This window comes from Tiliqua scincoides, chromosome 1, assembly GCF_035046505.1.
Source record: "Tiliqua scincoides isolate rTilSci1 chromosome 1, rTilSci1.hap2, whole genome shotgun sequence".
Taxonomy (NCBI): domain Eukaryota; kingdom Metazoa; phylum Chordata; class Lepidosauria; order Squamata; family Scincidae; genus Tiliqua; species Tiliqua scincoides.
The window spans coordinates 35,768,862-35,796,649 of record NC_089821.1 but is presented as its reverse complement, the minus strand read 5'-3'; positions in this window follow the sequence as shown (position 1 = coordinate 35,796,649).

Below are 27,788 nucleotides of genomic sequence, written 5' to 3'. Positions count from 1 at the left end.
GAATGTAGTTAAAATTAGTTGGGCTGAGTTTTGAGCCAACAATACTGTAGTGAAGGGCCAAAAGCAGGTATGAAGACAAGTTGGACAGAGGTCAGGAACAGTCAGAGCAAGCACACAGGAAAAGGGAGACAGAGAGTTCTCACTCTCAAGACAACTGTTGCGCAGCTTGAGGTGCAAACTGTCAGGTTAGATTCGTATAGTGCTTGGGGAACTTGTCTCTGAGGTCAGCTGATATTCCAGCTTCAGTGGTATCCTTGATCCACAGAGCTTAGTCTGGCAGGATTGCTTGGGAACCAGAGCACTGATGTTGTAAAAGGTAAGTGGATCAAGTCCCACCCATCCCCAGGACGCCACGTGTATCCACACGTAGCTAAAATACCTCTTGGCAAACTCCTGAGTCACTGTAATTCCTTGCTCTCATTCTAGTGAGAATCTAGTGTGCTCTTGTGCTTTGTTCTATTTGTTTTCCTACTAGCAAAACATCTGCCACTATGAAGGAAGGTAGTGAGCAAGGGCATACGTATTGCAGGGATTTGGGGTGGGTTGTACAGTGTGTATCTTTGTGCTGCTGGTCTCTAGCATGACAGGATGCCACAACGAACAGTTGCTGGATGACGTTTCCAAGCTAATCACCCAACATCACCAGGCTCTGAAGTTTTGCAAAAACCAGCTGGCAATGCAGCTGACTGTGGTTTAACTAATTGGGAGAGAAGGTGGAAGTGAAGAGGTTTAAAAGGAAGAGAGAAGGTTCAGGCAAGAAAGCAGAAGGTGAGGATGAAGCAGGAACAAGGAAATGAAGGATAGAAAGGAACAGAAAAACCAGAGAAGGGGCCAGGGCTGCAAACTGAAATGCAATGAGGTACAACTCGGAGGAAGATGGGGAGGAAAGTTGGAGCATGGTGAAAGGAGACAAGATAGAAGAGGAGAGTACACCCAAGAGGTGTTATAGGAAGGGAAGAAAGATGGAAAAGGCTGGAGGTGGAGACTGCTGAAAGAGAAGAAGAAAACAGAAGTAGGAAAGAGAGAATCAAGAACTCCAGTGTCCTGCATTGCCATGCACGGTTAAGTCCACACCCTGCACAGCCAAGCCCTACCTGGACTTTTGCTCCAAGGGGCTGGCTAGCTTTCCCAAGCAGGGGCATCCTGGAAGCCAAGGCCAGGCTTGAGAACAGCCTCCTATTGAGGCCATCTAGCAAGGTGGTCCTTCATAAAGACATGAGGTCAACTTCATTTGACAGTGAGGCAAGACAACAGTCCAGGGCCAATGGTACACCCAAAGACACCATAAAAAAAACTTAAGAACATAAGAAGAGCCCTGCTGGATCAGGCCAAAGGTCCATCCAGTCCAGCTTCTTGTATCTTATAGTGGCCCACCAGGTGCCTCAGGGTACACACAAGATAACAAGAGACTTGCATCTTGGTGCCCTCCCTTGCATCTGGCACTCTGAGGTACACAATTGGGATGGGTGGCAAATCCTGTCCCTATAGCTTTCCTTTCTACTCTGATTATGGCCCAAATGTTTTCATTGAGAACCACTGAGCGCTAAATTTGCATAGTCAATCCATCTACCCTACATCTACATCTACATCTACCCTAGGGCTCTGTTTCACAAAGAAGCAAAATGAAACAAAATCCCACAGGCATGTAATAAGCACCTGCAGTTGGGCTGTGTCTGACCAGAAGAAAAGGTGGACTGGAGAAATTATCCATCTCCAAGCAGATGCAGTTTCTATGTGGACACTAGTCTCCAATTACTGGTAGTGGATTCGAATTGCACAGTGCAAATTCAGCAGGTTTGAAGTAGGGCAATCAGCCGCAATCTGTACTAAGCAGGTGACCTTTCCTTCCCCTGGTATTCCTTTATTGCACACAATTCTAAAACACAACCGCAAGGTTTTGAAAAGGCCAGGGGAGAGAAAATGTGAAAGCAATTATAAAAGCAAATCAAAAGAAGGGGGTTCAGCAGGGAATAAAATGTAAATGTCATAAAATTTTTACCAATAGTTCAACCACGGTGTTACATGAATAAATGCCTGCGGGAAAAGGAGAAAGCTACTGAAAAAGGGTGGCAAGCCCTATCGCTGAAATCATTGGGATTAGCAATCTTGTTTTAAAGCATTCTAGCAGAGGCAATGCATGTAGTTTCACTCCTGCAGTCCCTTTGGATGGTTATGGCCCAACAGGCAAGCAGGTTTTGGTTAGTACAAAGAAACTGATGGGGTAAGGCATTGAAGAAGAAATTGTTATGGTTTTCTAATGGGTTATGACAACAGGGTGATGTCTTCACTTTCTATATTATCAACTAATTTTTTATTAGTACAGAGAAAACAAATGAGAAAAAAAACTCAGTTCATTACAACACATCTATCATGGAGGTTTTCTATGCTTTTCTTATCCTTCCCCATTAAACACACTGCACTTCCATTTATTTTGCCTATTATGAGCAGGAAACTCTCCTGACAAAGTTAAAAAACCATCATTCCTCAATTCAGAAAAATCATGAAAAATCCATAAGTTCATCTTGAGCACAAGTTCATGCAAGTATCATTAGTTGATTTTATAAATCAGTTTGCCTTTGTGCATGTGTGAGTTCTTCATTCAACATTTTTTAAACTCATTCCTGTCAATTGACTCAAACCACTATCCCAGTGATTTTCAACATTTTTAATCTCATGGCACACGGACAAGGCACTGAAATTGTCAAGGCACACCATCGGTTTTTTGACAATTGACAAGGCACACCATGCTGCCAGTGTGGGGTTCACATCCCCCATTGGCCGGACTAATAAATGTCCTTCCCCCAAATTCCTGTGGCACACCTGTGGACCACTCAGTGGTTGAAAATGGCTGCACTAGTAATTAGGCTCTGTTCAAATGGCAAAATAACAGAAATAAAGGTAAAGGAGAAATTGAATTCATGGGAAATTTGATGGGCAGTAGAGAGAGGCAAGGAAGCGAGGACTGTTAAAATGGCATAAACCTGCGATCCTATATGCCTTACTTGAAAAAGTTCAATTAACCTCAGTGAGACTAACACCTGATTAAGACATTTCTGACCAATGTTGCATATATGCAACAGGGATCAAATGGGCCAAGTCAGTGGCCTCAGACTCGAGCCAGTTCCCGTTATCGACGCAGGTGATCCAAGTGTAAAAAAGTTAGCAAAAAACATGTGTTTTTGGGACTCTGAGTCATGTTTTTTGCTGTCTCATGTACATTTGTGTCACCTGCATTGATGACTCTGGCACTAACTTGAGTCTGAGACCAATGACTTGGCACTCAGTGTCCATGGATGCGGACTCAAGTCTGTGTCTGGGTGGGCTTGCTTTTTTTTTTTTTTTTTTTTTTGCTGCATGAAAGGTCTTGTGGGGCCCTCATTCAGAACGGGTGAGCAGCAGGAAAATTCCAACCAGGAGGCAGGGAAGGGTTAATGTTTTGCATTGAGCAGGAGGGGAGAGGCAGGAACGGGCTCTCTTCTCCATCTCTGAGGGTACTAATGATCCTTGGATGAAGGATCTGATTTTTTTTTCTTTGGATGAGGTAAGGCAGAAGAAGGAGCCCAAGGGGGTTCTTGCCTTAGAATTGGTGGGAGAAGCCCAGGGAGGAGGGAAAGCAGGGGGGAAGTCGGGGGCGGGGTTCGTAGCAATCACGCTTTCCAGCCTCATGACACCTGTGAGCTTCGTCGTTACTTAAGAGAAGGTAGCCCCATTGAATGACCAGCACAAATGGAACTATTTCTAAGTAGAACTGAAAAGGATTGGGTCATACTAGTAAGCCTCGTGACCCTCTCATGCAGCCCTTCCCATCTTGTTTAGAGATGGGGTTGAGACATCTGGGAAGGGTTTAAAGAGAACTCCAACACACATACATACATACCTGGCAAGAAGGTAGCAGCAGCTCTGTTTTTTTCCATTGAGCAGTGGCTGCTTTTTAAAGGGAAAGACTTGTGACTCAAGCCTTTCTGAGTTGCTAAAACACTATGGGCAACTCAGAAAGTCTGCCCATTAGGACTTGTTTTCAAGTTGTGAGGGTGGAGACTCATGACTGGATCTGTGTACAAACGTTGAGGAGGCAGAATAAGAAAAAACCCCCACAAAAAGCTAAGGAAAGGGTCAACTATTTAAAACAAATCTGGCACATCACTGAATTCCCCCCCCCCCCCCGGAAAAAATGTGTCCTCTAAGAACCAAAAATCTCTCTTCTGGTTTATTACAGTTCAGTTTAGATTCCATCAGTATGTATATAAAATTAGGAAATTTATTTCAACCTAATGTACATTGGTTTGAACATTTCCATTAAATATTAGCTGCCATTCTGTCTGATGACGTCTCCTGGAAGTTCTTAAGTTCTGCCTGGGACTTAAGCATCCTGAAGAAGGCTGTGTAAGGATGTTGATGCCGTCCTAAGAGTAGGGTTACACCAACATGGGCAAATGGGTATTCACTGAACAATAAAACACAGCCATTCCATGACAGTGTCATATCACTGCATCCACAGTTCCAAACAGAACAGGAGTTAGCAGCCCATTGGCCAGATCTGTCCACCAGCCTAAGTCCAGCCTGTGCAGAGCCTGGCTTGGGAGTGAAGCCTCTTGTTCAAGTTACAGTGCGTCAGATGGAAAATGGTAGAGCTGCCCAACCAGACTTGTACCGCTGTCCGGCATAGGCGGCTCTGCCATTCCCCATCCAGTGCATGGCAAACAGGGTGAGAGCCTTTACCTCCCAAGTCAGCCTTTGTGTAGGCTATTTTTGTGAGCTCAGCAACTCAGACATTTTGCTGCGACATGATGACATCACCACCAAATATCCAGCCCCTTTAAAGAAAAAGGTTGCCCACCCCTGAAATAGAAATAAGGATGCAATCCTCTGCACCTGTTTGGGAATAAACCCCACTGAACTCTTTACTTCCAAGGAAACATGCACAGGAGCAATTCATCAAGCTTAAAACATGGCCAAAACAAAAAAAGATTCTTGTCCTACAACAAACTCATATCTTCCCACTTCCATAATCAGATAGAACAGGCAACCAAACCACCATTGAGACTGAGCGCATTAGAGGCAGATAACAAGAAGCTTTCACAAAATATGCTTGATTAATTCAACTGTGAAAAGATACAAGCAGAACAGATGTAGCCCTCTTGTTCATTATAATGCATGGGGTCCTGACCACAAGTGGAATTATAGTAGAGCTGAAGCATGTTCGCTCTGCTATGCTCCAACTCATCCCAGGAGGTCATCCTGAATAAAAGTGGGTCTCTCTTTGTCGCAGCACTGCTGTCAGAGTTATTCTACCTCTGGCTAATGGAGGAGCTAGGACAGTTCTGGTAGGTATCTAATTAATGCTGATTATAAACACCAAGACTCTGGAAATAAAAGTCCTAGGGGGAAAACAATGGGCTCACTACATAATGGAAACATCTGTACCTCGATAATCAACATTAAAAAGAAAGCAGAGGAAATAGCCTCTGTGCTGCAGGATGTTCTTTACTGCCACCTGCAGGTTACACAACGCATAAATTTGAACAAGAGAAATCAAAAGTGCTGGTTATAGTCTTGTGCCACCTTAAAGATTTCTAATGTACATTTATTCTACCATACATGTTTACATCTGTTGTGTGAAGTGGTATTCTCAGCTGGCGGGGATATATGGCTACACCCTTGGAGAACTTGTGGTGTACATGATATCAACAAGACATTAAAAAACAATTTGTGTTTGCATGCTTGATATGGCCCTTATTCCTGTCTGTTTCTTAAATTTGCCAACATAGACAATTATATTTAAAGAGGGGAAAAAAGCAAAGGTATCTTCTTACTGGCACACTGATCCCTGCCAAGAAAGCCAAACAATGTGGCCTGTTTTGTTGTGGGCTATAATCATTATCAGGTGCTTTATGGGAGATCATGCACACATTTCTGAATATGGATAATCTTATTTATCAAATGGCCAAGCAAACCAGCACAACATGACATAATCAAAGGAACACTATTTAAACAAGTTTATAGAAAGATGAGACTAAATGAAAACACAGCATGAATTTACCTAAGGAATTTCAGAAGACCAATATTTAATGCAAGTTTCTAAACACTCACATGTTTTACAGCAAATAACAGGTTCTGCGTGACCAGGTGAGCAGTTGTCCTTTCTTTTTCAGATAGTCAAATCTTGGTACTGAAACTACTGGGGCAGGCAAGCTAGTTAAAGGATTAGCTAATCACTGTTGTGATCATCAGATCCATGAGAATGATTTAAATAACGGCAGTTTTCTTATCTTGTTTTGTTTAGTGATGAAAAAATGGAGAAAAGTCTTGGCGAATTTCCATGTGTCATGTAGGAAAGTGCAGATGCAACACATAGGTGTGTAACTGGCAAGAAGGTAGAAAGACCACCACATATGAGTTTTGGACTGAGATTTGAGTTGGTAGAGGGTCATTCACTTTGTCATCATTTGTTGGATTCAGAGTAGACAATTACCATAGTGAATCAGGGCAAACAAGGTAGAAATGGAAGTGGATTAGAGGTTTCATGGCTGCATCATGCTACATTGTGAACTTCAGATTTACTTAGCCCATGCACATATTGTGGGAAGGATCATACTTGTACTTCTGCAAAAACAATTTTTAAAAGTTCTTCCATACCAACACCATGCTCTTCTAGTGGGGAATTATGCTCACATTGACAAGAATTCCTAATACTCAGTCCCTGTTCATTCCCACTCACTTTCAGCATTCAACAGGAAATGGTTTCATGATAAAAACATTGACGAACAATGAGTATAGATGAAGAGGTGTCTGCAAAGTCAATTTGAGTTCTAGCAGCATAGGAAGCTGTCTTAAACTGAATCAGATCATTGGTCCATCTGAGTTAGTACTGTCAACACAGACTAGCAGTGGCTCTCCAAGATTTCAGACAGGAATTTTTCTGCATTATCTGGAGATGTCAGGGATTGACTGTTGGTATCTTCTGCATGCAAAGGAGGTGCTCAACCACTAAGCCGTGACAGCCCTTTCCCTAAGGGCACCATAAAGTCAGTTTGCTAAGGAGAAGCCATCCCTGGAACTTTTCAATTGAACACATTTTGTATTTCTTGTAAAAACCAGTAGAGGGCACTTTATGATCTTATATGCAGTACATGAGAAATGAATATGAAGAATACACACCTAGCCCTATTTTATCAAGAAAATGTTATTCAAAAAGAAAGGGAAAGGGGTTCCTTAGGTCTTCACAGAAAAGCTGATAATGTGAAGCAGTAACCTATTCGCACCTGTTATTAAACAGAAGAGGACTCAGTAAGCAAGCATGCATACGCTCAGGTAGCAAGAGTCTTTTCTATAACCAAATTCTCACGTACACATGCATAGCTGCAGGTTACACAATGGTTGTACATTGGTCTTCTACAGAAATGTGATTTATAAAAGGATTGATATAACTCTTCTTTCTTGGTCAAATAAGACTGAGGGCACATCCACTAATTTTGCTTCTATACAGGTCCTTTCATTTCTCTGGGGGTTGCCAGGACCAGTGTACAGTACAATGAGATAGGCATCCACAGTATTCCAATATTATCTATACCCTCTTTTTTGAAATATTATCCGAACAGATGATCCTGTCCTAAAGCAAAATTTAAAAGCTGCTTAGGATCATGTTGCCAGACATGACCCAAGAGGTATGTAAAGGTTTCTACAGAGCAATTCAGACTGAAACACTGAATAAAATAATAGTGACTACAGCCAAAACAGTGCTCCTGCATCTGCAAAAATAGGCAGTTTCAATGTACTGCTATGCATGTTTACTCAGAAATAAGTTCCACTGTCTTCAATAGGTTTATTTCCTAAGTACGTGTGTTTGGGATTGCAGCCTTTATCAAGCACCTGGATTTTCACAACAAATGGGTGTTGTGCCATATGCTGCCTAGAGACTCTGAATGTGACGCATCCAAGTTCCTCTTTTTATCTAATTCTTAGGGGATGCCTACATTACAAATACTATACGTTATTGTTAATTATAGCACCACCCAAGGTGCTATACCCAGCCCAATGGCCAATGACCCTCAGAGAGCCCTCTTAACTAGGCTGACTCCTGAATCCTCAGTACTGGTGACAATGCAGCAGTGCCCACAGCACCACCTGGGAGGAGGTGGGGTGTGTCGGGGCATCTAGTGCAGTACTTTGCCCCAGCCATTCAGAAACCTGGTGCTAGCACTTGTGTAATTCATGCATGTGGCACATGAAAAAGAATGCGAGGACAGATCCCTGCCCCAAAGGGTTGACAATCTAAATACTGATACAAGGTAGATCGCAGAGGCAAAGGAGAGGCAAAGGTTTCATGACGAAAATCGGAAGTGGCCATTTTTTACTAATTTTAGCTGTTTGGAGGCACAGGGAGCCCTACAGAGGGATCTTCAGGCTCCCCAGAACTCACCCCCCAGAGACCAGTGCTGCCTCTGTGCTGCCCTTTTACCCCTGACAGCGGCACAATCATAGCAATCATGTCACTGCCTTTGCCCCTCCCCTGCAGGAACCTACAACTTTTCCCAAATTCCCAGGAAGTAATACCTCTGTTACCCCTGGAGATGCTTTCCTGAAAAGCCAAACTCTGCCTGAAACAGCACTATAGAAGATAACATCAAAGGAAACTGGCACTGATTAGTCAGAATGACCTGATCTCGTTGGTTATAATAGCTGTCAATCAAGCCAGGATGGAGAGTACTATAGTGAAACAGTACTAAAGGAAACAGCGTTATCAGAGGCATTACTGCATAAGATTTCAAACACTTGAAGCGTAAGCCTCTGATCTCGCCGTTTGTTATGACATTTTTGCTTCTTCCTTCTGGTGCTATATGCACACAATCACAGATTTGTCCTCAAAAAAATGACAGAAAAGGAAAGATGACTTCCTTTTTTCATATTTCATTTTACAATTTTTTTCCATATTTGATCTGATTTTACAATCCTGATAAACTGGACATGAAACTGCTTTGGAACTGAAAACCCTCAAAATCATGAGACACTTTCTTCTAATCTGCACCTTCCAGAAAAGGAGGACTGCATGAGAATTCCACTGCTTAACCTGAAATAGTATCAAGCTTTTGCACACATACCAAGAAAATACCCACAAAACGCAAACCTTTGCATACCATCAATTTGCTCCTTAACGTTCCCACAAAAGTTTGAATCTCTGCAAGCATTTACAAAAAATAAACTTTGAGAGTGGCTGCTTCACTTGCAAGAGTTCAAACTTCTGCAGGCTGATCTGTGCTGGTCTCAATTCTGGTCACAAACATTTCAAGTACAATATTTTGAATTCCCCAAGTAGAATGTCTGCAGCATCTCTGTAAAGAAGAAAGAATATCCACATTACAAATAAAAAAGTAGGATCTCCAGAACAAAATAATTTGATCAGCATATTCACTTATTTCACTACTCTCTCAACCAAAAGAGGAAGGGGGAATGAATATGTTACCATTTACTTAAGCTGTTTGTTGTTTTTTAGTGGCAGTGACAGAATTTTCAAGGGTTTTGCAGTAACTGAACAAAGTGAGACTTTTGACATGAGTTCTCTGTTTCTGTCTTGTGTAAACAGAACCCTATCTCTGATTTGTCTCATGAATCTTAAACAAAATGCCACAGTAATAAATTGCAGGACGGGTGGTGTCACATACAAACATTAACTGTGCAATCATTCTTCCTGGTCATTTTTATACATGCTAACTCAAAACCACTAGCATTCAAAACATTTGCTTCCATCGGTTTTCTGGACCAGAACAAACATTAAAACCAAAAGTAATAACTGCAAATAACAGGCACAAGCAACCCAGAATTTCTCCTGCACAAGTTCTTATGAAATGAATGGGAAATGTGCCAGACTAGTCCTTCACAGTCTTGTTTCTGAGTGTGGAAAATCTTTGATTTGCACTCTTTGAGTTTCACTGATGGCAAATCCCTGATGGCATTTATTATTATTAATTATTATTATTATTATTAACAGTATTTATATACCGCTTTTCAACTAAAAGTTCACAAAGCGGTTTACAGAGAAAAATCAAACAACCAAATGGCTCCCTGTCCCAAAAGGGCTCACAATCTAAAAAGATGCAAAAAGAACACCAGCAGACAGCCACTAGAACAGACAGTGCTGGGGTGAGGTGGGCCAGTTACTCTCCCCCTGCTAAAAAAAGGAGCACCCACTTGAAAAAGTGCCTCTTACCCAATTAGCAGGGGTTAATAGTTCTTGATAGTTCTTGATGGATATATTTGATAGTTCTTTGATAGTTCTTATGGATAGTTATCACAATAATCATTTGCTGGTGCAAAGTCCTGAGGGGGACAGTCAACTTCAGCAGACCCTCACCTTGGTTACAAAACATGACCTTCCTATCCATTTAAGGTGTATCAACTACCTATGCCTCCTCTCAGTGTCTTCTTAAGCCAGCATTGCCAACCCTGGCTGACCATGTGGCTTCCACTTAGCAGCTGCCATTAATTATTTACCAGACAAGTCTTTCTCCCCCTTCTGTTAACCCTACCACTCAGGCTCCCCTCCTTCTTTTGTCAGACAAAGAAAAGTGCTTAATACGACTATATTGGTACTAAAAAGATTTTGCCAATGCCAGTGCGGTGAGTTGAAAAAATACAGAGTTTTTGAATCAAAGGAAGCTTCAGGGTGAATCTGAGCAGTAAAATCAAATGATCAAATACCCCCCCCCCCCAAAAAAAAGAAATTATGACAGATAAAAAGTATTTAATTGCTACTATAGATCAGGAGAATCCAAAGTAGCAATCAAGCCTGGATGAGACATATATTTAGGAGTATAGCTTGTCACAGCTGTCAGTGAAAGCTAGATTTATAATATATATTTTGTGAAGCAAATTGCTATAATATAATTTACTGCTCTAAATGCCTTTAATGGTTGGAATTTAAAATGCAAAAGATGTTCACGCAGGCTACTGCACTGTGATGCTATTTTGACATTGTGTCTGCTCAAAGCAATTAGTGCTCGCTAATTACTATTTTTACTGATTCCTAAATTTTTTTAAAGACATGTGTAAGCATGAACAACATTCACTTCCTGTTTATTTTCAGAGATGACAGAGTAAAATTGGCAGAAAACTGTTCTCCACATTCGTATTTAGAAGACAGAGGAAATGATACAGGATTCAGTTTAGGCTTTTGAGTACTATTGGTGGACATATGCTGGCAGTCCTTTCAGATCACCCATGGGAAGCACAGGTTTGTATTTGAAAGGGAAAGCCTTCACTAAGAAAAATATCATAAAGTTACTGCTTGTTATTTACTACTAGGTGGCAGTTTTACTGATAAATCAATTACAAAATGCTCTGAAAATATAGTGGACCTCAGTCAGGAGAAATAGTGTGTGTGCGAGTGATTACAGCACATTTGGTATTCAATTTGTGCTAGAATCAACTTTGCTGATTTGTTTTAAGAACAGATTCAAAGTCGTGGTGACAGGGAAGAAAGCCTTTTCTCTTCTACCACTGCATCTGCAAACAACTGTCCAGTGATGCTGCACCAAGTGCAGAATGACACAGAAACCATGGTTGCTGACTTTTTAAATCAATATTTTGATAGTGGGGGATGGTTAATAAGAACATAAGAACAGCCCCACTGGATCAGGCCATAGACCCACCTAGTCTAGCTTCCTGTGTCTCACAGCGGCCCACCAAATGCCCCAGGGAGCACACCAGATAACAAGAGACCTGCATCCTGGTGCCCTCCCTTGCATTGGCATTCTGACATAGCCCATTTCTAAAATCAGGAGGTTGCACATACACATCATGGCTTGTAACCCAAAACGGATTTTTCCTCCAGAAATTTGTCCAAACCCCTTTTAAAGGCGTCCAGGCCAGATGCCATCACCACACCCTGTGGCAAGGAGTTCCACAGACTGACCACACACTGAGTAAAGAAATATTTTCTTTTGTTTGTCCTAACTCTCCCAACTCTCAATTTTAGCAGATGTCCCCTGGTTCTGGTGTTATGTGAGAGTGTAAAGGGCATCTCTCCAGTCACTCTATCCTTCCCATGTATAATTTTGGAGTTCAGAGCACAGCTCGAAATGGGGCTAGTGGTGGTCAGAATCCAGCATTTTTGACAGGTCAGCAGTAAAGCTGCAACTGGTGGAACTGAAATCAGCATCTGGTGGTTTTGATGGTTCTAGATGAAAAGCCTGGTGCAAAAGTTACTTACTAAAGATATACAGCTAAAAATAACTATAGGGAGAAAACCCAACTCTGTCCCTTGCTTTTTGGGAATTTGTCCCACAGTAAGCCCCCCATGATGGTGAAGCAGTTTAAGGGAAGGAAGCAGTTGGCAACTTTGAAGGTAACTTTGAATTGTGTCAAGAAAAATTGTTCCTATTCAATTTGACTTGAGAACTATGGGTTGACAAAAGAAACTCATATAGAACTTTCCCATTTGTGTTAACCCATTTTTGCCCAGCCCACAGATGTACACATTTGTCCCTGTTGCATATATGCAATGTTGGGCAGAAATGGTTAATTTCAATTGACACCACACACTGATACAAAAGGATAGTTATATAGGTTTTCAGGATAGTACTACAAAAAGATAATACGGCAGAGGGTATGAAAAATCACACGACTTCCTTGCTCATCCAACTTGGCCAGGGACATCCAAGGGAATCTAGGATCAATGCTAATGGAGACTTCTTGGTAACAACATGGCTAGCACTTTACTACTTGCTGCCAAAAACAGGAAAACAAATAAGAAAAATGAGAATTCTCCAACTTTAACAAAAACAAAAAGTAATTTTCCCATTGTCTTTAACTGGATGGTAATTATACCCAAGGTATCTTTGATTGACACAGTAATCTTGAACAAGCATCATGAATGGTTGTAACTATATAACACAATGAATTTTAGAAATGCAAAGAAATATTTAACCAAAAAAAACCAAACTGCACTTGATAACTAGTTTTGCATTCTGCTTGGAAATTAGGGTTGTGCATACAGTTCCACCGAAATACAGTTGGCCCTCCACATCTGCAGGGTTTCCATTGCTGGAACCCCCACAAATGCTGAAACTTACAGATAAAAAATCTGTGCACTCGCCTGACCTCTGGACGCAACCAGAAGGCACTTTGGGTCATGTCTAAAAGGTCAGGTGGGGGCCTCCACCATAGGTTCTGAACCCACAGTGAGTTAAATCTGAGTGTTCCCAACCCACAGATAAACAGGGCTCACCTGTATTCCATTCTTCATACTGAGCAGAGAGAAGTCATCGTTGTACACATACATGCTTACTTCTCTCAGAATTTTTAGATTCTTTTAAAATGCTAAATCTGAACAAATATACAGTTGCACCAATAAACAGGAGAACAACTTTTCAACTTCATTCCCCAAAAGTGCTTACTTTTGTGGGTTGCACAAGAAAGCAAGAAGTTCTATGAAGATTATGCCAGCTGTCTATGGCCCAATCCTATATTTACAGTCCAACATCCTAGAGCCTCTTCCTCTGGTGCTTACTGTAGTAAAGCAGTCAGTGCCACTGTAAAAGACATTCTAGCAGTGTGCTGCTGGGGACGTTGGTCAGAAGGCCAGCACCTTCCCGCCCACATTGTTGGCTCTCCAGTCACCCGCTGGAGCAGCTAAGTCTACAGGAGAGGCAGGAGGTGTGGGGAGAAGGTGGAACAGGAGTGGGAAATGGGTGGAGTGGGTGTGTAATATGACAGGTAGGCTGGGGAATTTAGGGCAATGATGCCAGATCCTATCCTCTTTTCTGCAGCCTCCCTGACCCTTTCTCTCCTCAGACTTGCACTAACAACTCAAGCGCAGGTCTGAGGCGACCCATTGTGGGTCAAGAGACTTACAGAGGGGTAAGGAGATTTAAATCTCTTTTCACCTCCCAGTCAGTGCCTCCCCCCACCCTGAATACAGTGCATCCTTTTGGCATGGCTGTCCTAACACAAGACAACGATGATAAGATTGGGCTTTTAGACTAGTTCCGTTATTCATACTTTAAAAATCTGATTTTAAGAACCTTCTCATTGATTTGTGATTCTCCAGAAGAATTTTCATTTTAAACTACTGGCAGAAAGGAATGAGCCAAGGACTGGTGCTAGATTTGGCATTTCAATTAATTTGGTATACTAATTAAATATGAAATATGTAGGTATGAATATTAATATGTAACCATTAGTCACAATATTTCCACAAATCTAGCAGCTTCATTTCTGTCTGTTTCTGAAAAGGAGGAGAGATATGTATGGAATAAAAAGCAGTGAAGTCAGCGATCAGAAAGATTTTAAGAAAATAAACACATACTGTGCTCTAAAATCTATATACAGGTGTGGTCTCCGTACCCACAGATTCTATATCCACAGATCTCGTTCAGCATGGGTCCTCCAGACTTGCATTAAGCCAGACTTGAGCCCTCCAGAGGCAATTAAGAGCACAGCTTCAGTCATCTCTGGAGGGATTTCTGAAGCCTGCAGAGGCTGTGCACATCCCCCTGTGACCTCTGTGGCCTTCAGAATGCCCATTTTGGCTCAAAAAATGCAACTTCCGGTTTCCAGAGAGAAACTAGAAGTGTCTTTTTGCCATTATAAGGCATTTGGAGACCTAGGAAAACTCCTGGGGGGCTTTCCTGGACATCATAATGTCTTATAAGGGCAAAATTGTCACTCCCAGTTTCCCTCTGGAAACCAGAGTTTTTTGGGTGTGTTTTTTTTTTTGCCAAAACAGCCACTCTGAAGCCTGCAGAGGCTATGGACGGACTCTGTGGGCTTCAGAAAGCCCTCCAGAGGTGACCGGAGCATAGCTCCAACCACCTTCGGGGGGCTTAAAGGTGTGAAACCGCAGATTTCATTATCCACGGTTATCTGTACACGTGAGGGGTCCAAGACAACCCCCTCCCCCACTGATACCGAAGCCCTACCTGTATATAAAAATAAATTTCCTGACTGACTCATTAATGCCCAGTCCAAACCCCTGGACTAAGAAACAAGAAATTTGGGAGTATTTTCCTTTCATGATGTAAGGACCCCTAAGGAGGTGAAAAGGATAAAACGTGTTTTCACAGATTCCTCAATATCTCTTAGGCCCAATGAGATTTCAACTTGGTTTCTTGCTTACAACGGTTACCCATGCAAATGTTTAAAAATGTAATTCAGGATTTTGCCCTAATCAACCCTTGAACGGGTGAATCTAAATTTGGGGGTGGATTATAGAACTCTTCCTATTACTGGTGGGCTTTTTCCCCTGCGCTGCTGGCTGAGAGAGGCCTGTAGCCTGCATGGCAACTGAGGCCAGACTGGCCCTTTTAACTTAACCCTTTTAAAATCGGTATGGCAAGGGGTAATAACAGTAAGAAAAATTACTGTCATTTTAGTGTTTAGCCTGACTTTTCAATATCTTATAAGGCATTAAGAGGCACCTGGAAGGCACTATCCTTCCCAAGGCACTATCCTGCTTTGTGTCAGGTGTAATACATTGCTGTTCTGATTCTACACTCAGATCCTGTTGACCACATTATACCATTATCAAAATTCACTCATTGGAAATAGTGATCTCTGTGCTTAAAATAAAGCAACATGTAAACACAGAGGGCACATATACTTATCATAAATGTTAATATTTTGATTATTTATTGTGAAATGTCTTGGCTGTGAAATTCATGGCAGATCAGGCTTCACTATGTTGCGACACCAGGTGGCATACTGCTCAGATCAATAACGGTGTCCAATTGTAACAAAATAAAATGACCCGCTGGTAGAAATGGCTCCCATGGGCTCTACAAATCCCACAGACATCCTTCTGCTCCTGGCATGTTCTGCATTCTAAGTTCTTGTGATTTTTTCCAGGCTCACAGACATCATCTCATTCGTGCATTAAACGGCTGATATTTTTCTGAAGTAAGCACCTACATAACCCCATGTGTAAGTGCATGATGCATGACTTGGATGAGCCTCTTCACTCTCTTGTGACAGCTGACTAGTGAAATTATGTGCTCCTGAGGATATTTTCATACAATTGCCCTTTTGCAATACAGCTGGGTGTGAGGGAGAATGAAGTAAGCAAAACCACCATACAGTACTTCTTATATTCTAGTGCAGAAGTGGGCAAAAATCGCTTACATGCAGAATGAAAGTTTCCAAGTAAGTGAATTTCAGCCCAGGAGAGTTGCAGATGTAAATGTGATTCTGGGGCAAGAAAAATGCAAAAAGACTAGAAAATAAGAAGGCATACTAAAAGAAGTTCAGAACTATGGTGAGTATTCCAGGTTACATCATTACTAAATTAACATATCACAATTTGCAAGTCTTGAATTTGTAAATGAAAGAAACCAATTTGAGCCATCCCAAATGTGTGGGGAGGGTCTATACCCTCAAAATATACATGGGGGAAACACTTGCTTAAAGTGGCTCCAGGTGAAAAATCTCCTTGTGCTTGGGAAAAACAAATGTTAGGCTGAAGACTTCAGGCATCTAGGCAGAGGTCTCAAGAAGCGGAGAGAGACTGGTTGTTTTAACCCAGGGGTCTCCAAACTTTTCGGCTGAAGGGCCGCAACAAATATCTGGCGCAGTATCGAGGGCCGGAAAAAAATGAAATATAAAAATTAAATAAATACATTAGAGATGGAACTTAGATGAATGACTGAAATGAATGAATGGGCTCAAACATCCAGGATTTCTCCAAGCACCAACACAGCCCAAGAAATAAAGTACACACACTTAAATGATTCCCCATTCCTCCACCCCACAAGCACAACTCTGGTTGTGTTTGGTCAACTGGGCCAGAGGCTCTCAGGGGATCAGAGACTGGCCGCGGGCCAGACAGAGGCTCTCCTCGGGCCGCATCTGGCCCCTGGGCCGGGGTTTGGAGACCCCTGTTTTAACCCAAGGTCAATCCTCTAGCTCCTGTGCCAACCTTCATTATGGTCAATCTTCTTCCCGTGGCACTATCTCCAGGACTTGTCCTACCCACTTGAGGCTGGGAAAAGCACCAGGTAGCTTTGCCTTCTTCTTTGTAGCAAGAGAAGCAGCACAGAAGCTCTACAAGCATCGCACATGTGTTTTTTCCAATTCTTTTGTGGGCAATGGGGAAGCATTTAACTTCTAAGGGCCCAATCTGACCAAACTTTCCATGGCACTGATGCACCATGCCAATGGGACATGTACTGCGGGGGAGGGGATGTGTAGTGGGGGAGCACTCATTGAGGCCTCCTCAAGGTAAGAGGGGCATTTGGTGGGCCACTGTGAGATACAGGAAGCTGGCCTGATTCAGTGGGGCTGTTCTTATGTTCTCAGAATGTTTGTTCCCTTATCTCTGGGCTGTATCGTTGCTGGAAAGTTGGTTAAGACTGGGCCCTAAAAGAAGTTTGCAGTCCACTACCACCACTAAAAAATTAAAAGGTAGAAAGTGGTGCAGGTAACAGAGGGAACTGTATCATTTATCTCCAGTGGACATTAGAAAATAGATGCCTGCAACACTCACAGTACTTAACAACCTATCATAATAGGAATACTAGTTGGTGCAGGAAAAGCTCGCATATTACCAGCAAGAAATTGTTTCTTTTTTTATTACAGTTAAAATATATTTTACCCACAAAACTACTGCTTCTTTGATATTTGGATTCTCTGCAACAACCGAGTTAATGACTGCTCATTTATAGCACAATGCATCTCCCTCCACCCCCACTCCTCTGCAAAAGCACCCTTAATTTTTTGTTTGTGAACTCCTTCATGGTATAGTTGTTGTATACGTGCTGAGAAACTTAAAGGAAAAAATATATGGAATATATATTATATTACATAGAATATAATAGAAATGAAACATCTGCATGTAGCCTTCACTGCTTTAAAAAAATGCATATTATTCTCTTGTGCAGTTGCTTACAAGGATAACCTCTGCATAAATAATTCAGTCTTTGGCACTGAGAAATACCCCGTCTTGCCTTTGTCTAAGGATTTTGTTGATCAAGTATACAATCTTTCAATGCAAGCTAATTTTTTTTTCCTTTAGGTCACCAAGCCAAGATATGCAGCATTATTTAGTTTTCATCTCTTAGATTCAGGGCATAAGAAACTGAATATTTGGTAAGCAAAATGAAATGAAAACCTCTTCACATTTGGCTCTTGACCCAACCACAGGCGGCAGAGACAAACAAAAGCCCCAATAATCATCATCGTTTTATACTTCTCATGCATCTTCCATTCTGGAGTTTCATGTCACTTAAATATTAATGGTTATCATGTATAACAGATCTGTGAACTACAAGCACTAAGTATGTTCATTCCTATTGTGGTGATGCTCAAACAATGGAGTAAGAGTCCACCGGCCCATCTCAAATGGGAAAAAAAGGATTATCAACTGAAATATCTCTAACTTTTCATGTCATTTCTTGTGACCGGCTTGGTGGGAAAAACCACCATTGTGTATACCCATTGTGCGGAATCCTGCTGGGAGTAGACAGTTGGTTTCTGTTTTGTTCCCTCTCCTATTCAATGCTGCTGGGTGAGATCATATGGAGATTTCAAGTGAGGTGTTATTAATATGCAGATGAGTGATACCTGGCTTGCTCTATCTTCTTATGTGACCCATTTCTCATGAACTTTTGGACTGTAATGGTGGGTTAGACCTTGGTGATCCAATTGAAGCAGTTTCCAGAAAGGACAGAATCAGTAACATCTTTGGCAAGTTCTCTAGCCCCGAGAGAACTGGGGCATTGGTCATTAAGTAGGGAAGCCTGATCTCCATGAATTAACTGCTCCATCTCAAGGTCCTCATACACTAGTCCCATGCAGTTAGGCACAGTCCCAAGTTAGGCACAGCCCACCTGTCATGGTGCATGCTATGTACTTGGCAGCCCCTCCTTTTGCAGCTCAAAGTGAACAACAAAGTCTAACCTAACTGTAAATGCTGTGAACAGGACATTAGGGCATTAGGAAGTCAACTGTGCTGCAATCCCTGCTTTCGGGGTTGCACAGAAGGTGCCGCCAAGTTGAGTGTGCAGCTTGGGGAGTCTTGCAGGGGTGACAAGGCAGCATCAAGATAGGGGTATCACCCACACCAGATAACACAGACTGCACCAACAGTTGTGTCAGCGGTCGAGCCCTTGTCCGACCCCTGCCTTACCTGGCTGCAAGCCAGGGTCAGAAGTGCCTGGCCGCAGAGCCACTACCGCCTCTCCAGCTGATCAGGCAAGACAAAGAGTAGCTGGGGGGGAGAGACTGCCCCCCTAGAGTTCACCTAACCAGAGCAGTGAACAGGGCTGGGTCACCATTAACCACCAAAGAGGAGGGAAGCAGGCTAGGGTCAAGGCCCCTTTAAGCCTAGAGAGGGAGGAAGGGGAAAAGCCGAGGGCATCGGTGGGGAGGATAAAAGCAGGGAAGCCTGTGATGGCAGGCAGTTCTGGAGAGGGAAGGCAGGAGGCTGGAGCTGGAGCTCCTGCCTAAAGACCAACTGCCTCAGATCCTGCCTCCAAGGAGGAGGAAAAGGGTGTTGTGAACCCCCTCCCCCTGGCTTGGTCTGAGGCTTCCCCTGCAAGGAACCCCAGGGAGGTGGACACCCCACCCAGGGGTCCCAAGAGACCATCCAGCCGACCCTTGGCAGCCCGCCAGGTGACCCCCAGAGACCCCCCCTTTTGGGGCACCCCTCACAAGTAGATTCATTCTTTGCGTAGAGTATTCTGAAATTCAGAAAAATCTGAAATCCAGAACTTACGGTTCCAAGAATTCTGGATATGGGTTACTCAACCCATTGTACTCCAGTTAAAACAATGAACCAGAAAAAAAATATATACTGACACTCTGCTAGCATTTGCTCATAGCTGTCTGTTGGTCATTCCACCTGACCATGGCCAAGGGGAGGTCCAGGTTACTGGGTTTATAGTTTTCCATCTCTGGAGTAGCCACTCAGTAGCATCTTGATCCCCCAAACCTTATTAAGAGTTGCTGGTTAGCCTAAACCAGGCACATTTTGTTCCAAACCTGCAGAGTCTTTCAGTACACTGTTAGCTACCTGTTAAATCAGCCCCACATAACACCCTTTGAGTTGCAGCAAAAATCGGTCTACTTTAAAACACTCCTTCACGCTCCTTTCCAGGACAAATCTTACATGTGTTTGCATGCATAAACCTTATGCTCCACTGATGAATTCAGACATATCGCACTTTTAAATTGTTAGAACCTTTAAAAAAGAAAAAGAAAAAAGGACACATTTTAAAACATGTGGGAACAGAACGGTGGTGGGAAGGGAATAGCATGCATTTCATACGCTGCAAATGTTGCTATGGTGTATTTTGAGCTGTTGATAACATATTGTTCATTGGACAATGATTTTTTTTCCTAATATTTCAGTAAACAAATGACAAGTGTCCTTGTTTGTCAATGAGCAGAGGAGACTAAGGAACAGCCAGGAAGGCCTTCAACAATGTAACAGTGGAGGGAGTGGGGCTCGCAAACTGATCTTTGGTTTAAGAATAGAGAAGGTATCAGCCTGCCCCTACTTCCATCTGTGAAATGCTGAAGGGTATATTAGAGTCAGAAATAAAAGTGCCACCACAAAGTGTTTGCTCTGCAAACAGCAAGGAAAATAATAAGGAATTGCCATGGAGAAGAGGAAGAACAGATTACAAAGGATGCTGCAGCCTGTGTAGTGAGTGAAAGGTTAATTCTACAGTGCAATCCTTTGCTTGTCTATTCTGAAGTGAGACCAATTACATTCAACAGGACATACTCCAAGGGAAGGGTGAAAAGTATTGCAGACTCACTAGACTCACTTTTTAAGATTGTTCTTTAACGTTTGAGGATTCAACTATACGTTATTATATGGCATTTTTATGGCAAACACCGTAATATATGCATTCAAGCAGGGCTGGCCCAAGACCTCTGATGCCAAAGCTCCCCCCTTACCTGATGATGTGCCTGCCTCTGCTTCTCCCATTCTCCAATGTTCAGCTCAGCACCCTCCTCCCCTTCACATTTCCTATTCCTCTCTGTCCCCCTCTTCCCTTTCCAATCCAGGAAGGAGGAGCAATGCAGGCAAGTAGGTAAACACGGATGAGCATCTCCCACCAATCTGCTACCTAAAGTTACTGCTTTATCATCATCATCTATATACCACTTTTCAACAAAAAGTTCACAAAGCGGTTTACAGAAAAAAAAAAAAATCAAATAAATAATGGCTCCCTGTCCCAAAAGGGCTCACAATCTAAAAAGATGCAACACCAGCAGACAGCCACTAGAAAAGACACTGCTGGGGTGAGGTGGGTCGGTTACTCTCCCCCTGCTAAATAAAAGAGGAGCACCCACTTGAAAAAGTGCCTCTTAGCCAGTTAGCAGGGGTTTAGTTGATCTCATGGGTGGGCTGTCCCTACACACGTTACATGTGACGAGTGTGTAAGCAAAGTCTAATGGACTATTGCTTTACTGCAAAGCAACATTGGGAGGGGGCAATTGGGCTATTTGTTCCCTTCCCTTATGCTTTTCATCACCAGCTGGACTTTTATTGTCAGACCTTCAAAGATTTGGTATAATGTTTGTTTTTTTAGGTTGTGGCAGTTCTCCTTCTCCTGCAGTTCTGATTTGGCATGCTGTGTTGAAGTATTGCTGTTCTTTTGTTATTTTTGTTGCATAAATATATTTGTAAGCCACAGTCAGTCACCCTTTAAAGTGAGCCAGCCTTTAAATTTGTAAGCTACCCTCAGTCACCACTGAGAAGGACAAAGTATACATTTCTTTAAAAATATTAATTAATAAAAAAACTGGAAGGGAAATGCAGCCACTGCTAACCCACTGCTTAATAAATGATTTGGCAAAATATGCAAATTGGACAGCCCAGATTTGGTGAGCAAAATATGGCAAGCCTACTCTTCTTCCTATATTCATTAGAGACGTGTTTGTTTAACATTAGGTTTGCCAGAGGCAAATGACTGAAATGTTTATCTTGCTCTTGGTTTAATTCTCTTTTATCTGGTTTGAAATCAATGGCGACTGCAGCTACAGAGCACATACACACTTTCTCAGAGCGCTTTCTTGAGGTGAGGTCACAAGGGGCAGATGAACCAGTGACCTCACTTAATATGGTTCATGTGTGGGTTCGGAGTCTCAAATGTAAGCAAAACATAGGAATTCATTACTGTTTTACAATAAGTAAGAAATGCTAATTCTCCAGACCACTGTAAGCTCTGCTTGCTTGCATCACTGCATTTTAAACGTCAATAGGGAATGAAATCAAGTTTGTGAATTACCAGGCCCTGTGATCAAAGGAGTTGACTGAAACCGCTGAAATGTGATTTACTAATAAGGGATAAAGAGAATGCAAATAAACTAATTACAAAGTGGGGTCTGCAAATTCCCAAAGCCAAATTTTAAGTGATGTTCAGATTATTATAATTATAATGAAGAACACATAGTCAAATAAAACTGGCATGATAACCAGCCTCCACGAGGTTAACATTTTAAGTCCAGATCCGCCCACATTCTTGACTTACCAGCCTCCGACAAGACAGGTATTAAGCACTAAAGCTAAGAATACAATGCTTGGATAGCTGATTAGATATTTCTGAACACCTGGGTTAAACTCAAGTTCAAGCTTATGGAATACTAATTGAGGCTCAGCTAATCTGAAAAGGGTTTTTCTTCTATTGCAAATAGACCTCTTCTTTTCAAACCATTTGTTCAGAGACTATTTCTGTACATTTATGTCATTTCTCTTCCACATCTTTTACCATAATCAGATTCATATGAATTTATGATCCCAAAATTCACATAACTATGACCTGTAAGATACTGCATGTTCAACTTCTGTTCATCTCACTGGGTAATGAAACAACGTATCTCATGGGGTAGCTAGCAAACAAATTCTAGGAAAATGGAATCATTATTGTACACCCACACTCTTCAAATTTTCTATATGGAATATAGAAAATAGAAACTAGTGAAACAAAACAATTAGAAGAGACCAGCTGCAGAGGGAACACTCCACATTTAAGGGCATGTTACTGGATTTCCCTATTGGATTTCCCAAATTCCCAATTTAAATTTTCTGTTTTAATGAAATACAACCATGATGAGTGGCCAATTTCATCAGAGCAGCAGTGGAAAGAGGTGTGTTTAGCAGGGAATGGGATAAATAGCACCTGCACATCTGAATCTCAAAAAGTCTAAAAAAGATTCAAAAGCCTAACAGCACAATCCTATAATGCTTTCTCAGAAATAAATTCCTTACTTCCAACAGGGTTTATTCCCAGGTACGCATGCATTGAATTGTAGCCTAAAATAATTATTTCACAGAATATGCCAAGCAGTTGAAGCCCATGCTGATTTACTAGAAATGGGTTAAGACCTCAACCTCAATCTCTCATCTGCAATATGAGATCAATAACGCTCAACTACTCTACAAGCTTATTATATGGATTACTGGTGATGTATGAGAAGCAGAGCACTTCATAATTCTAATTTATTATAATAATTATCAAAACTTATTTAGACATGGCAGGCACCCCATGGATACTCTCAAACAGCACAAATGTGTAACCTCACATAACCAATTAGGATAGTCACTAGCTAATTGCTGACGAGGCTGCCTGTTCTTTAGCTCCTGAGCTGCCTGCTTCGTCAGGTTATAAAACCTGCCAATAGAAAATCCAGCCTCACTGCCCTCATCATCTACCTTCAGTTAAGGGTGGGAGATTTAGCCAGCAGCTAGGGCAGTACATTGGAGTGCCTGATGAACATGTCTTCAACAAGAACACTTGTGGGGGGGGGGTGGAAGTAAAGGGAGTGACATAATGAGGAACTGAGCTGAAGGTCCTGCCTTAAAACAGAGCTGGAACAAGCGAAGACAGCTGTTTCCAGACAGCAGAACCACTATCTACCTCCAGCCCCTTTGAGCAGGACATGAGGACTGAAGGAGGAAGAGGAGAGAGAGTGAGGAAGGGCCGGCACAAGGACACAAGCCCTTTGGAAGTGCATCTTGGTTGTCTCTGCATCTTGGTTGAAATTTTCCCCTGGTTTGGCTGAGGAGAGAGAGAGAGAGAGAGAGAGAGAGAGAGAATGGGCAGGAGAAAGAAACTGTTCAGCCTGAGGGTATGGCAGGCACAGAGTAGCTTAATGTGGATGATGGACAAAATCTCCTGGCAGAGTTTGCAGCTCAGTTTTGCTTCCCTGTCAGAATCTGCTACTTTGCATGCCTTCTTCCTCTGTCCAGAGGCTAACTGTTTCTGGCATTGGAAGTCCCCTGCAGCTACAAAAATGTCCCTTTGCCCCTCTGACTCAAGGGCAGCTTAACTTCCCTGCAGAGCCAAGAAGAAGGTGATTAACCTCAGGCTATATAGAGTCGCCCACAGAACATATTTCAATTCAGATCAGGGATATGAAGAGAAGATGTGCAGAGGGGGCCATTTAAAAAAAAGTTTAAAACATAACCCTGGATCATGTATACAAATCTCAGTTCAAGCTAAATGAATAGATTTATTTTTGGGATAGCTGATGTTATAAACAGGTCCTAGGGCAGAAAATTATCTATCTCCAGAAAAATATAGAGAAGATATGATCTGACTACTTTTGCCATCTTAAATAATCTTCCTCACAATTAAAATACAATGAATATTCAAGTGATCTTTACCAGTCAATTCACGTTTTCCTAGAATGACTTGCCTATAGAGCGGTGATTCCCAGCCTTTAGGAGCTGGCAGGCCACTGAGGCAAAATTGGAATTGTGGTGGACCGTATGTGGCTATGAGTGGTCTGGTCTCCACCCTCTCTGGTGGTCTGTCTCCCAAGTCCTCCCCCACGAACTATCAAAAAGGACAACGAATGGACCACCTGCAGCCACAGCTGACACTTCAGTGGCTGTGGGCAGTCCATTCTCTGTCCTCTTTTGTGGTCCGTAGGAGAATGCTTGCTTGGCAAAACACTGGAAGTGATCAAAGGTGATTCTTTTTCCTGAGACTTCGCAGACCACGTTTCAGGGTCTCATGGACATCCTGTGGTCCACAGACCATAGGTTGGGAACCAGTGCTATAGAGGAACAGTGACATGTCTGTTAGATACTTTTTGTGCCAATGTCCAAGAGCATGCACCATATTTGCTCAGGTTGCTCTGACTGGCATTTCTGAAGTACGGGATTGTACCGTAACAGTTTCAAAAACTAGTAAGCTAAAAGATTCATCGAGGACATTCCAGGTCCAGATCTGATGTCAGTCTTAAGATTACTGGTGACTTGAAGCAATAGATTAACTCTCAACTTCAGCCACCACCACTGTTAGATTTCATAACAGGATGATGATGATGATGATGATGATGATGATGATGATGATGATGATGATGGCAGCTATCTTACAAAGTAGATATAAGGATTATTGAGATATGTAGGAATGGGGCCATAAATACAAAGTACTATTATTTAAAAGCTGATTCCTGAAAGCAACATTGAAATTATCAAAGAAATCTGAGTCTTACCACAAGCATGCTAGATTGCAATTGAATTCATACATATCATTTACTTACTAATCAATCAATAAAAGAGAGGAGGAAGAGAACTGTTTAGGAGTATAAGGAATTCAGTATTAAAAATGGTTGCTGGTATTAAATATGTTGCTGCTGTATTGATTCACCACAACCAACATGGCAATTTAACTTATTAATCTGAAGGAAAGAATCACTTGGTTCAAATTGAGACTTCAGAGACTCTCAGCCCAATTCTAACTAGCACTGACGCAGCAGGGCACATGGCCACATTATCTCTTTTCCTCAGGGTAAGGGGATTTTTTCCCCCTTACTCCAAGTTACGCTTCAACCTGCCCGATGGGGCTATTAGGTTCTGCACCAACTATTTTGCCAGCACATACCCAAGCAGCCCCATGTAGGGCGTTCAGGCCTGAGAGGGAGGGTAGGATATGGTGGAGGCCTACTCTATAAAAGCCTTATGAGGAAGGAAGAGGCACTTTTGCTACTCATCCTTGGTGGGAAGATTTCTGGTATAAGTTTCTTAACTATGATTCAGCTGCATTCATGTCAGACAATGCAATCCAAACAAAGACAGTGCAATCCCTCTGGACCTGATCTACCCCTGTTCTGTCCTGTTACATCCTATCTCCACCTATCGAATGCCTTCCTGCTGCTCTCTCTCAGCCCCTGCACCACTCTGCACTTTACCTATATCTACCGACACACAGTGGCTTGGATTCAGCATCAGTGGGACAGCACAGGCCTTCTAACTAGCACTGCTTACTCTAGACTCTAGAGCAGTGGTTCTCAAACCGGTGGGTTGCAACCCACCAGTTAGTGTAAAGGTTCCCTATCCCTTTAAGGGGTGGGGGAAAGGGGGAGGCAGTGACGCAATCGCATCACTAAGGAGGGGTGAGGGGGTGCTATTACTTACACAGGGCTGCAGCAGGCTGCAGGAGATGTGGGGAACCCTGTGCAGCCCACTGCAGGGCTTCCCGAGGCTTGGAATGTTCAAAAAAAGCAAGCACAAAACATCCAGTTTCCAGGAGATGCTTTGCAACCACTTGTTTTGAACGTTCCAAACCTTGGTAAGCCCTTTGGAGGGTTGCGAAAGTCTCCCTGCACCTCCTGCAACGTCCTGCAGCCCTGTGTGAGTAAAAGCACCCCCTCACCTTCCTTAGCAATGTGATCCTGGGGTTCACGTCACTGCCCTAGCCCCTCCCCTGCAAAAACTTACTTAGATAGTAAATCTCCCTAAAAGTTTGAGAAACGCTGCTCTAGAGCACTGGTTCCCAACCTGTGGTCCGTGGATCATGGTGGTCCACAAAACCCTGAGAAGTGGTCCATGAGGTCTCAGGAAAAAATAATCTTTGATCACTTCCAGCATCTTGCCAAGCAAGTACTCCTTCACGGACCATCAGAGGGGGCAGAGAATGGACCGTCCACAGCTGGCACTGAAGTGCCACCTGCAAGTGGTCCATTCAAGTGCAAGTGGAGATGCTGTTGAGATGCTCAAGATCACTTGAGAGATGCTTCCCCATGAACCACCAAAGATAGTGGAGAACAGACCGCCAGTAGCTGGCATGGCATGCGGTCTACGACAATTCCAAATTTTGCCTCAGTGGTTTGTGGACTCCTAGAATTTGAGAACCACTGCTCTAGAGTAATTAAAAATGTGCTTTACGGCACATTTGCAACACTCTAGGCCAGGGGTCTCCAAACCCCAGCCCGGGGGCCAGATGCAGCCCACGGTGAGCCTCTCTCCGGCCTGTAGCCAGCCTCTGATCCCAAGAGCCTCTGGCCCAGTTGACCAAACACAACCAGAGTTGTGCTTGTGGGGTGGGGGAATGGGGTTCTGTTCAAGTAGCTGTGTTGGTGGTTGGAGAAATCCTGAACATTTGAGCCCATTTTTTCATTCATCTAACTTCCATCTCTAATGTATTTATTTAAATTTATATTACAGTGGCACAGTGTCAAGGGCCAGAAAATATATATATATATATACAAGAAGCTGACGGAACATACCAAGATCCAGGTCTACAGAGCTTGCGTCCTGTGTACACTTCTGTACTGCAGCGAGTCATGGACTCTTCGCTCACAACAGGAGAGGAAACTGAGCGCTTTCCACATGCGCTGCCTCCGACGCATCCTCGGCATCACCTGGCAGGACAAAGTTCCAAACAACACAGTCCGGGAACGTGCTGGAATCCCTAGCATGTATTCACTGCTAAAACAGAGACGCCTGCGTTGACTCGGTCATGTCGTGAGAATGGATGATGGCCGGATCCCAAAGGATCTCCTCTATGGAGAACTCGTGCAAGGAAAGCGCCCTACAGGTAGACCACAGCTGCGATACA